This window comes from Vigna unguiculata, chromosome 2 (assembly GCF_037176805.1).
Source record: "Vigna unguiculata cultivar grain cowpea cultivar isolate G323 ecotype 2 chromosome 2, ASM3717680v1, whole genome shotgun sequence".
In the NCBI taxonomy this organism is placed as follows: Eukaryota; Viridiplantae; Streptophyta; class Magnoliopsida; order Fabales; family Fabaceae; genus Vigna; species Vigna unguiculata.
This window is the reverse complement of record NC_140793.1, coordinates 6338321-6351000: the sequence shown is the minus strand read 5'-3', so window position 1 is coordinate 6351000 and position 12680 is coordinate 6338321.

Sequence of the window (12680 nt, the reverse complement as noted above, 5' to 3'; positions counted from 1 at the left end):
ACGTTCCACCGATTGAAACTCATGGAAGGCGAGGGAAAACACAGCGAAAGACTCGGTTATGGTGTTTACGCTCAGTTCTCTCTGGCTTCTCACTGGCTTGGGCAACCCGAAGAGGTAAAAACCTAATCTAGGGTTTAGGGTTTGAGTAGAGACGAAAGGGGAGTGTTCTCAACCAAATTTTAACATTCATCTTAGCTAACTTTTACATCGAGATGGCTTGCCATTTTATAGAACAAATGTCAACCGGAAAGAAAACAGAAGAGAAGAAAAAATGGATGTCATCTAACACAGATCCTATCGATAATAGAAAGGGAAAACATGAATCCGAACTAACCTTAGGGTGGACGCATGAAGCGAGCGAACTCGTGTGACCCTAATAGTAGCGTGATCAGTGAAGGCTTGAGGCAAAGTGTGAGAGAACCCTAGCCGCACCTTGCAAGTTGGGCAGAGAAAATGAGGTGGAGAGAAGCTGGTTTGAAGAATTGGGCTGGGCCCAATAACAGTATGCTAACAGAAAATGATGTTTGCGTGAAAGAAGGCATATGCTAATTGATATTGGGTTGCTGATTGCAGACCCAATTTGAAGGCTGCACACATGGAGGAAACAAAGTGTTGTTGGCTGCCAACGGAGGTGTGCGAATGGAACATCAGACCATGCGTGAGTGAATTGGGCCACATATGAATTGCAAATTGATGCAGGCTCAACTAGGCATGATGTGGACTGTAGCAAGATTGGTGTGCTGGAAGCATTGGCAGCGTGCTTCTTAGAGAGAAATGGGCTTGGAGACGCTGAAGGAATTGGGCTGGAAGCCCAATACGTGAAGGTAGAATATCAGAATTTGTGAGTGGTGCGGAGGCATGGAAACGAATTGGGCCATAGGCCCAATGCCAAATATTTCAATAATTGGTTGCATTTAACAAAAACAAACCAATTAGAACAGATTTATTTAATTAAAAATAAAGAAAAATAAAAGAAACTAAAAGAAAGGGCCTAGGCGTTGGCCCAATGCTATAAGCCTTATTGGGATCATATCATCCCCTCCCTCTTGAAGAGGATCTGTCCTCAGATCAAGAGGTGAAAGGCTCACAAGAACCAAAATGAAGATTCCTCCAGGATCAAAAATAAATCTGCAATAATCATCAAACAAAATTATAATGAAATCATAATGACCATGCAGAAGAATTGATTGGGCAATGTGTGAAAATGGATTGTTAAAATTTGAAAAAGGTGATATCCAGCCCACTTTATAGTGTCTTACACTTTGACTTAGATGAATTTTGAAATGAGTTATGAAGTCAAAGTTTGTTTTCACACAAAATTTTGAAAAGGATGAAATAAGGGAATGAGATGGAGAACAAAATTTTTTAGAGGAAAACAAAACAAAAGATTTAATGAAAAAGTGAGAAGAGTTTAAACATGGGTAAACTCCCTTTTGAAATTGGGATTTAATGGAAGGAATTGGTGAAGGATGGAACACCAAATCCCTAACCATGAGTTCCCTCTTTTCATTTGAAATGCTTGTTAACTCTACCACTTTGGTTTGTCTTTCAAGCTCACTCTCTTGTCTTATTTTCTCTTTTGCTTCTAATTCTTTTCTCTCATTCTCTTCTTGGACTTTTGTAATACTCTCCTCTTTTTCCTTTTCTTCTTCCTCTCTTTTCTTCTTCTCTTTTATCTCTTTTTTCTCTTGTTCTCTTTTAGCACAAAGCTTCTCAAGCTCTTCTTTTTCTCTATTCTTTTCCAACTCCCGAAGCTTTGCAAATTTTGCTTGCTCTCTCTTATGTTTCTCTCTCTCTCTCTCTCTGTTCACTCAAGAACAAGTCTAAATTATGCTTAAAATCTGTTTCTAGTCTAGAAAACTTAGCAATGTTTTGGATGAATGCATCCCCTATGTCAATGGAGTTTTCTATCCTAGCTTGTTACGCTTTAGTGATCCTAAAGGAAGGGGGAATGAAGTGTTTCCACATGCATGATTTCAATTCATAAAATGTATTAATGCATGATTCTCTCCCCTTTTTCACTCTGTACCGTCTCCCTTGCCACCAATCAAATGCACGTCCTACAAACCTAGAAGTAACATGTCTAAGAATGTCTATTGGACTATATTTACTAAACAATGGTTACACCAATTTCTCAGTATCCCACATCCAATCTCTAAATGATATTGGTCCTATATCTTCCCCAAAGAATGGAATGTCACTATGAATGGTATGATGCAACTCATGATTACTATGCCTACCTAAATGCACACTACTATGCCTATCTACATGCATACGACTAGAAGAAAAACTCATTTTAAAACACTTTTAGCAAAACAATTTTTCACAAAGAAGTTGATGAATTTCTAAAGAGAAAATAGTGGAAAAGATTTCTAGAGATACTCCCAGGAAAGGGAGGTGAGTCTCATGGACAAGATTAGAAACCAAGTCTTTCCTAGCCAGAGATCTCTAAATTTCTTTCACAAAAATTCTCAATAAAAATACAAATGAAAACAAATTGTGTGAAAAACAATTGGAAAAAGTGTGTGAACAGAGTGAAAACTTAAGACCAAAAGAAGGTCAACTAGGTGATAAACGCATTACACCTAGATATCACGATGACCTAAAACATAGAAACAATCATACAAATCACACAAAACCTGGACATTGAAAACATAAAGACTGAAAACATAAACTAGATGAAAATCCTAAGTGAAAATTCAAGTGGCCTTTGGAACCCCTTGAACCTCACACTAAACACGCTTAAACTATTACAATTAAATGCTAAGGATGGGATTGCTCAAAAGCATTTTCCCACCTAAGCCAAATGAAATAACAAAAAACGGAAAACAATATACAACCAAAATCCGTGACATCAAAACAACAATAAGCACAAAAAAAAAAACTATGCCAAGCTATATTTCTCTAGCTCTCGATCCAGCCTCCAAAGTGTGTCTCCCTCAAGTGTTTCTCCCACGTTGATGCTCTCAAGTCCCAGCTTACTCCCACAATTCCTCTCGACAGTTTTACTTCCCAACAGATTCACTCACCCCACAAGAAGAGGCTTCACCTATTAGGGCTGCCAAACAAAAGTGAGTGTCCAAAGCAAAGAAAACCAAAAAAAGCAAGTGTTGCCACTTAAGAATAGCCAAGACAGAAAGTTAAGAAAAGCTCAAATGAAAGAATTGGACAACATCAAGTGAAAGATTTAATAGACAAACTCAAAGGATAGCCAATAAAGACAAGCAAGAAAACAAGTTAACTAATAAAGAAGGCACACAAAAGGAACCTAAAGAAGGGGTCTAGAAGACGATTAACAAAACCAAAATCAATAAGACTCAAAACAAGATGAATCAAGAGCATATGCAATTGACATTTAAAAAGCAGTAGTCATTCGATGAACTGGGCAAGACAAATTGTATGTTGCTAAAAAACAATGTTTTCAAATTCAATCAAGACTTTTTCATTTTTATTTTCAGATGTGTTTATCTTTCGCATCATATTCTTTTTCTTGTCATTGATTTCTTCCTCATTTTCTTTTTAGCTCTCAAAAACTTGAAGAACAGCTCACACAAAGGTCAAGTTTCTACCACCAAATCAATAAACAAATGCATATGACAGATTTCAAGATTGATTCAACTTAAAAACAATTGAAACAGACATACAAAAAAAGAAACTAACGGCCAATGGATATATCTCAGCCATATGCAGCAGAATTGAGCCAAACTTGAACACAGATCACAAAATTAGCAGCATTTTAAGTCATTTGACAGTCTCAAAATTTGGACATGTGTGATCAAAGAAAGTAGCAGCAAATCAAAGCAAAAGCACAAAAAATTGTGAATGCACTTAATGAATCAGGACTGCAACAGAAGCACTTAAGATACCACGACTGCAGGCAAATGGATATGGTTCAAACTCAGAGCACAATGACACAACAATGGCAATGACAGCAGAACTGGAAGTAATAAAACCAAAATTACTGCATCAAACACAAGGCTGACTGGCATACACTTTAGAATTTAAAATCTGTGAACGCAGAATAAACTAGCAGCACTCAATTGATTTGAATGTCACAGAACAAGGAACTACTCAGTGATGCTTTCGAAAAACAACTGAATGGGATTACACAAAGCAACAAAAGTAGAACATGAACAATCAGAGCAGAAATCTGATTCTGTGACAGAATGAATGAGCCAACAACAAAGTGAAACAAGTTTAATGATTGTAATATGATAAAACTTAAACTGGTAAGCAAAGTCAGGCTAGAAAATGACTTCACTCAAGATACACAAGAAATCTCAAAACACCAAACACTAGGCTAATCACAGATACAAAAATAGTGATATAGCAAATAGAATTAAGCAAAACATAATTAAGCACGAATAAACTGGAATGTTGTCAAACAGTACAACACATACCAAATCAACCAGGATTTGTCCAATTAACAAACTAAAATACCTTATCAAACACATATCTGCTGAGTAATTGGAAACAGAAATGGCCAAAACGTTTGCACTCAACAACAAAGGCCAAAAAGGATGCAACAAGAGTACTATGGCATAACAAATCTACAGATTTAGAGGATAGTCACAAAACAGTCAACGTAGAATGCATCATATGAGCATCAAACTCAATCAAAGAATACAAAACTGTGCAAGATAGATGCGAACACAGTCTATGCACTGATTTAATCAATACTGAATGTCCATTTGAACAATTTGAACAAAGTCAGATATAAAATTAGGTTAGTGGAACACTACAGTTTTGTCAGCACAATCCTTGGCCAAAAATGGAAATGTAGAAACAACACAAGAACCAAACAGAACTGAAATGCAATTGGACAACAATATAAGAATGCAGCACGAGTTCAACATGAAACAGTGAAAAATACACTACAGAAAATTGCTATTGGTCTACTAGCAATTAAAGAACTCAACAAAACACAAATTCAAAGACTAAACTCAACATATGACGAATGAAACAATGACTGAAACAGAGACAAAACAGTGAACAATACTCAAATTAGGCAACACTACTATGGAATTATCAACATATAAAACAAACTAAACAACACCTAAGACAAAAACATGAGATTATAAAATTCAAAGCTAGGTAATCAAAATTGAAATTAAACCTACTTGACATGCATTTGAACGACAAATTTAGAGATCTATGACAATGCATCACGATATTGATTTAGAAAATGAGAACAAGACAGTGGATCAATCTCAATCGTAGAAAATCAAACTCAAGCAAAGTAGGAACAAGACTGAAACAAACATATAAGAAGAAAATAACAGAGATAAGGAAGAAACTTATCTCGTGACAATGCCGAGAACCAACCTGGCTCTGATACCACTTGATGAGGCTCCTTCATCGTGGTACGCGCCAAAAAGCCTTTCCAATCGGCGTTCCACCGATTGAAACTCGCGAAAGGCGAGGGAAAACACAGTGAAAGACTCGGTTATGGTGTTTACGCTCAGTTCTCTCTGGCTTCTCACTGGCTTTGGCAACCCGAAGAGGTAAAAACCTAATCAAGGGTTTAAGGTTTGAGCATAGACGAAAGGGGAGTGTTCTCAACCAAATTTTAACATTCATCTCAACTAAATTTTACATCGAGATGGCTTGCCATTTTATAGAACAAATGGCAATCGGAAAGAAAATGGAAGAGAAGAAAACATGGATGACATCTAACACAGATCCTATCGGCAAGAGAAAGGGAAAACATGAATCCGAACTAACCCTAGGGTGGACACATGAAGCGAGCGAACTCGCGTGAAGGAAGAATTCGTGTGACCTTAACAACAGTGTGATTAGTGAAGGCTTGAGGAAAAGTATGAGAGAACCCTAGCCGCACCTTGCAAGTTGGGCAGAGAAAATGAGGTGGAGAGAAGCTGGTTGGAAGAATTGGGCTCGGCCCAATAACAGTATGCTAACAGAAAATGATGTCTGCGTGAAAGAAGGCATATGCTAATTTATATTGGGCTGCTGGTTGCAAACCAAATTTGAAGGTTGCACGCGTGGAGGAAACAAAGTGTTGTTGGCTGCCAACGGAGGTGTGCGAATGGAACATCAGACCATGCGTGAGTGAATTGGGCCACATATGAATTGCAAATTTATGCAGGCTCAATTAGGCATGATGTGGACTGTAGCAAGATTGGTGTGCTGGAAGCATTGGCAGCGTGCTTCTTAGAGAGAAATGGGCTCGGAGACGTTGAAGGAATTGGGCTGGAAACCCAATACGTGAAGGCAGAATATCAGAATCTGTGAGTGGTGCGGAGGCATGGAAACGAATTGGGTCGTAGGCTCAATGCCAAATATTTCAATAATTGGCTGCATTTAACAAAAACAAACCAATTAAAACAGATTTATTTAATTAAAAATAAAGAAAAATAAAAGAAACAAAAAGAAAGGGCCTAGGCGTTGGCCCAATGCTATAAGCCTTATTGGGATCACATCATATAATCACCTTTATATTATGCTAGATGGGCGTTCCAACCTTTCTTGTTCATCTTGGTTGTATCATTGTGCTATCATTCATAGGATTAATGACCAAATTTCTCACAAGTATAATATTGAACCTTTCTTTTATCATAAAGCTTCTTGCCTTACCTCTAGCTTGTCTGCATCCTCTAGATCTAACACTTTCTTTCTAGGTATAACCATTCTCCTAACTTGATTGCTAAAAAAGCTCTCCAATTCTGCCTCCACTTTTGTCACTCGTATCTAAATACTAATAAGAATTATAATCTCCCCTACTCATAGTGACCATCAACACTACGCAGATTCAATCAGAATTACCTTCATATTGTGCTAGATGGGCCTCACCACCTTTCTTATTCGTCTTAGTTGTATCATTGTTCCACCATTCATAGGAATAATGACCAAATTTCTCACAAGTATAATATTGAACCTTTCTTTTGTCATAAGGCTTCTTGTCCTTGCCTCTACCTTGTATGCGTCCTCTAGATCTAACACTTTCTTTCTGGGTATTACCATTCTCCTCACCTAATTGCTTAGAAAATTCTCCATTTCTGCCTCTATTTCTGCCACTCATATCTAAATACTAGTAGGAATCATCATCTCCACTGCTCTAGTAACTATCAACACTACGTTGTCTGAGTGTGAATCACCTTCTTATTATGCTAGATGGACCTCACCACCTTTCTTGTTTGTATCATTGTGCCACCATTCATAGGAATAGTGACCAAATTTCTCACAAGTATAATATTGAACCTTTCTTTTGTCGTAAGGCTTCTTGCCCCTACCTCTGTCTTGTCTGCCTTCTTTAGCATTAACACTTTCTTTCTAGGTATTACCATTTTCCTCACTTGATTGTTCAAAAAATTCTCCATTTCTCCCTACACTTCCGACATCCATATCTAAATACTAGAAGGAATCATCATCTCCACTACTCGTAGTGACTATCCTTACTACACAGTCTGAGTTAGAATCATTTTCATATTGTGCTAGATGGGCCTTGCCACCTTTTTTTTTTTCATCTTGGTTGTATCCTTGTGCCACCATTCATAGGAATAGTGACCAAATTTCTCACAAGTATAATATTGAACCTTTTTTCGTTGTAAGACTTGTTTGCTTCCTCTAGATCTAGCCCTTTCTTTCTGGGTATTTCCATTCTCCTCACCTAATTGCTTAGAAAATTCTCCATTTTTTCCACCCCTAAATCTTGCTCTTCCTCTTCGACTATCACAACCTTTAAATCTTTGATGATCAATTTTGGTTTGGAATGCTTGATCAACACCTTTTTCCTTATTCTTTCTCTTAGTATTCTATGTTCATGAGCCTCTAATGAGTTCTGGAGTTCTTCAACAAACATCTTCTCAAGATCCTTAGATTCCTCAATTACCACAATCATATGATTAAATTGAGGTGTCAAGGTTCAAAGTATTTTGGCCACCACCTTGTTGCATTTCACTAGTTTATCACAAGCTTTCATAGAGTTAGTCAACACTTGCAGTCTTCCCACATATTCTGCAATTGACTCCTGTTCTGTCACAATAGCTCATAATTTCTTTGTAAGGACTGCAATTTAACCTTCTTCACCTTCCTAGAATTACCATACGTATCTTGCAAAATATCCCATACCTCCTTTGACGTCGTGGCTTTTGATATTTTCTGAAAGATGGCAAATGACACACACTGATGCAATAACATTCTGGCTTTGCAGTCTTATCTTTCACTTACTTTGTATGCACTCTAGTTCATCTGTGACATTCTTGGAGGGTTCTTGAAACCCTTTCTTCACTATCTCAACCACTTCTTGGAAATCGAGAATTGCTTCCATTTTGACACACCAATCCTCATAACAATTGCCATCGAACACATGCAGATTACCATGTATCAATCCTCCAATAACCATGGAAGCCAATACGAGCAACAAGCTTCACCTTGGTGGCTTCTTTCTAGCCACACAACCCTTCGTTCAACCTGAAACTCTGGATACCACTGTTAGTCCTGATAGAGCGATTGAGGCAACAACACAAACATATGCAAGGCAAATATTAGAGAAAAGGAATTTAAAGAGAAAACAATGTATTTTCTCATTACCGAAAGTGTGCATATGTACATCAAGGTAATTGAATATATGAGTTACAACTGTTTTCAAAAACCAAAACAACTAATGGTAATGTGGATTTATACAACGAAAACCTCGAATATTTATTTTATAATTTCTTTTGTAGATGTGTTACATTAATATTTATTTAAGAAAATTAAAATTAAAATAATAACCCAAATTTTCACCAATTTTATTAATAAATTGTACTATACATAGGCGGACCAAGGCAAGTACATGGCCAAGACCGCTTAGACATAGTCCCACAAATAAAATTAATAAGTCAATGACTAGTCAAGCAGAACATAGCGGCCCAGGCCACCACTATAATGGACAATATGCAATAAGTCAATAACACCAAACTTAGAATGTCGAAAACAAGGTCCCTAGTACCAACAAACGCTAACACAGGGCTTGGGCTTGGCCCAAACCCATCTAGGATCCAAATATTTGCCCAGCCCATAAGGATGTCAGACATAATTAATAACTCTATAAATATACGTGGACTCCAATAATTAAGAGGTACGCTTTCATTAATTCCCTGATATGAGATTTGACTTTTGAGAACCTTTTTGTTGACTTGATTGTCAGAGCCCTCTCCGCAGGTAACCCCCTAAGGGTCCAGACAGTATATGCTAGCAAATGGCATGCACAAGTCGAGAAGAAGTCGGCTCGAGAGGTCCAGAGTTGAGGTAAGATATTATTTGTGTTCCTTAATATCTCTTATTGCGCAAGAACATAAATAATTTTCATTGGAGAAGTAGTAACTTGGAATTTGATTTTTAAAGAACATTTTTTTCATATACATTAGAACACGATATTTTGTTTATGAGAATCAAATTTAATTTTACAGTAATATGTTAAGTAATAATTATTTAATATAGTGTTTTTATTATAATTATTATTTTTAGATATTACCTTATGAAACAAATGAACTAAGAAAAATACTGAACAAAATTAACAGCAAGCAAATATGCTAAAAAAATGTAAAAGAGTCTCGTATCAAGCATTCTCATAAGGACGTGTAGGAAAACAACACAAATAATTTTCGGTCAATAAATAATACTTTTGCTTTGGTCATGTTTTTGTTGCTATATTTCTTTTTCTCCTTACTAAGCCAAATATAGTCTTTAAAAATTAACCATATGTTATGTAAGATATAAAATAAAATAAAAAATAATACTTTGACAACCAAAATAATTATTTAATAATTATATTGTAATAATATAAAATGAATTATGGATGACTTAAAATAAAATTATTAATCAGTTATATGTTTAAATATCATAGTCCCGACATTATTACTCAAATAAAATATAAACAACACGTATATAAGGTTTTAGTTAACCTTTTTTTATTACAAATTTTGTCCTTGGTATATAAAGTGAATCATGCATCGATATTTTCTGTTTAAAAGTATATATGTTTATAAAATTAAATTTATTTTGATATAAAATATACTTTTTATAAATATTGATAAAATTAATTAATTGCTATTGTTGCTGAATAAATATTGTCTACGGAAGATAAATTTTCTAAAACAAATTTTACTTTAAATTTAAACTTTGTTTTGATGAATCTTGAGAACTTGGAAGCAGATTTTTCATTTTCAAATTTATTTTTATCCTTCCAAGAAGATCTATAGTACTCATCCACACTCCGTGTACCTTGTTGAAGTTGGAACTTTAACAAAGTTTCTTCTTATAATGAGAAGGAACAAACCACGCACACACGCAACATGTTAAATCGAGACCATTAGTGACCTCTTGTTTAGCCTAATGTCCATTATAATTTTATGCCACCATTTCATAGTGTAACATCTCAAATTTTATAATATAATGTTTTTGGTTTTGTAACACCCAAATGTTTTAACCGTACAACACTTTTCATATGCAATGTATTAGAGTTATTTTTATCAATACCAATATTATAAAAATAATATATTTAAATATATACACTAAAAATTATAATTATGATAATAATATTATAGGATAATAGAATAATATAAATATAATTAAATAATAAAAATATAGTTACAATCTTTATAAAAGAATTTAATATATATTTAAGAAATATAAAATAATATTATATATAAATATTATAACTATTTTTAATAAAAGAAAGAAACAATTATGCACAATGCACACCATATGTTCTAAAAAAACAAAACTATAATAGAACTAGAAAGGAAAATAAGACTTATGTGATTGAAGCCACTTGACAAATGATAACGATGTGAACGCTTGGAACTTGGAATGGATTGATGCCACGCCACTTAGAGATGATCCAAGACGATGAAGGAAAGAGTCGCCACTTTGAAGCTCAAAATAAAAAATGAGACTCGTGATCAAGAGAAAACAATTTACTCTCAATTTTTGCATAATTTAGCTTCTTTTAAAATCCAAATCTGAATATGATACAAATTTCTCTCTATATATATATATAACTATATATAGTTATATAAATATATATATATATATATATATATAATTATATATATATATATAAATATATAATTATATATATATATAAATATATAATTATATATATATAACTAATATATATATATATATATATATTTATATAAATATATATATATAATATAGTTATATATATATATATAACTATATATAGTTATATATATATATATTTATAGTTATATATATATATATATATATATATATATATATATATATATATAAATAAAAGAAGAGAGGTTTCCCTGATCACGAATCTAATTATGATTAAGAAAAGAGTATGAAGAAAGTTATCTACTAATCAAAGTGTACGAAGGAAGCTAAATGTAAATTATAGACTCCAAGGTTCCGCTACGTCAAGTTCAACTGTTTCAATGCATATTTTTCCTCAAGTGAATTGTTGTGCACATTGGTGCTGAGCGTATAAAAAAATGTCACTAAGCGCACCTTCGTTGGGCATGAGAAAAAATAGTGTTAAGCACCATTTCTTTAATGTTCCTTTATTTGTTACTTCAAATGATTCTAATGACACTCCCATTATCCATGGGTTGATTAGAGATCTCATTAGAAAAGGGAAATGTGAGCCTAAGAACATAGTCTTAAACTATTCACTATAGAAAAAAAAAACCTAAGCATGAGAGGTTTTTAAACGGACGATGAACAAAGGATGAACTACAAAAACAACGAACCTGAACAACGAACATTAAAGACCTCTTTAAACTTGGGGATGAGAATCTGCAAAGAACAAACCTGTGAATGAAGGAATCAAACGAGAGAGAGAAACCAAGAAAGAAAGAAAGAAAGAAGAGAAATTGAGAGAGAAGAGAAAACTTGGAAACGAAGGGTTCACAACAACGAGAGTCTATAACTATTGTGGCAGGGAAATAAGTATAGTTGAACCGAAACCTATACTAGTATAGCCTTCGGTTATTTTAGAGCCGAAATATATAATTATGCAAATAATTTTAAAAATAGCACCATATTTTGAAAGATTTTATTTTTCTTAAAATTGAAACTTATTAGACGATTTCAAATGCATTTTCTACACTAGTGATCATACATTTAAATTTCATTTTTTTTATTAAAGGCACGATTTTCTCTCATTAAATATGATTCAATTTTATTTTATAGTTTACTGCTACATAAATTTTAATCATGGTCTCTTATATTTCAAAATGTTGGTAATGTTTCACAATGGTCTTTAATAGACACGAAAAAGAAGTAACTTTAAATCAACAAAAAAAAAATTGTACCTAATGATAAACATAAAATAATATAAACAGAAATTTCGTAAAATATATGAAATGTGTATCAAAGCATATGTATTAATAAAATGTTAATCTTCTTAAATTTTTAAATATTTAATATAATGATTATTGTACTATACTAGGCGGATAAAACCAGTAATACTGAATACCCGACCCTAGCCGTCAACTTATAGTCCTGTTTGGTACATATCATTGATCAACTATATAGAAAGACAATACATACATGGCGGCTAAGGTTAGATACCAGCAGGGGTCGCCTACTCTATTGCTATTAAATGTATGTATGTGTGATGTTGTAAGTTTTTGATGATGTCCATAATTGAATGACAATGATTAACATGTCATGCATGTGATAATTTGAAAATGTTAATTTGCTGC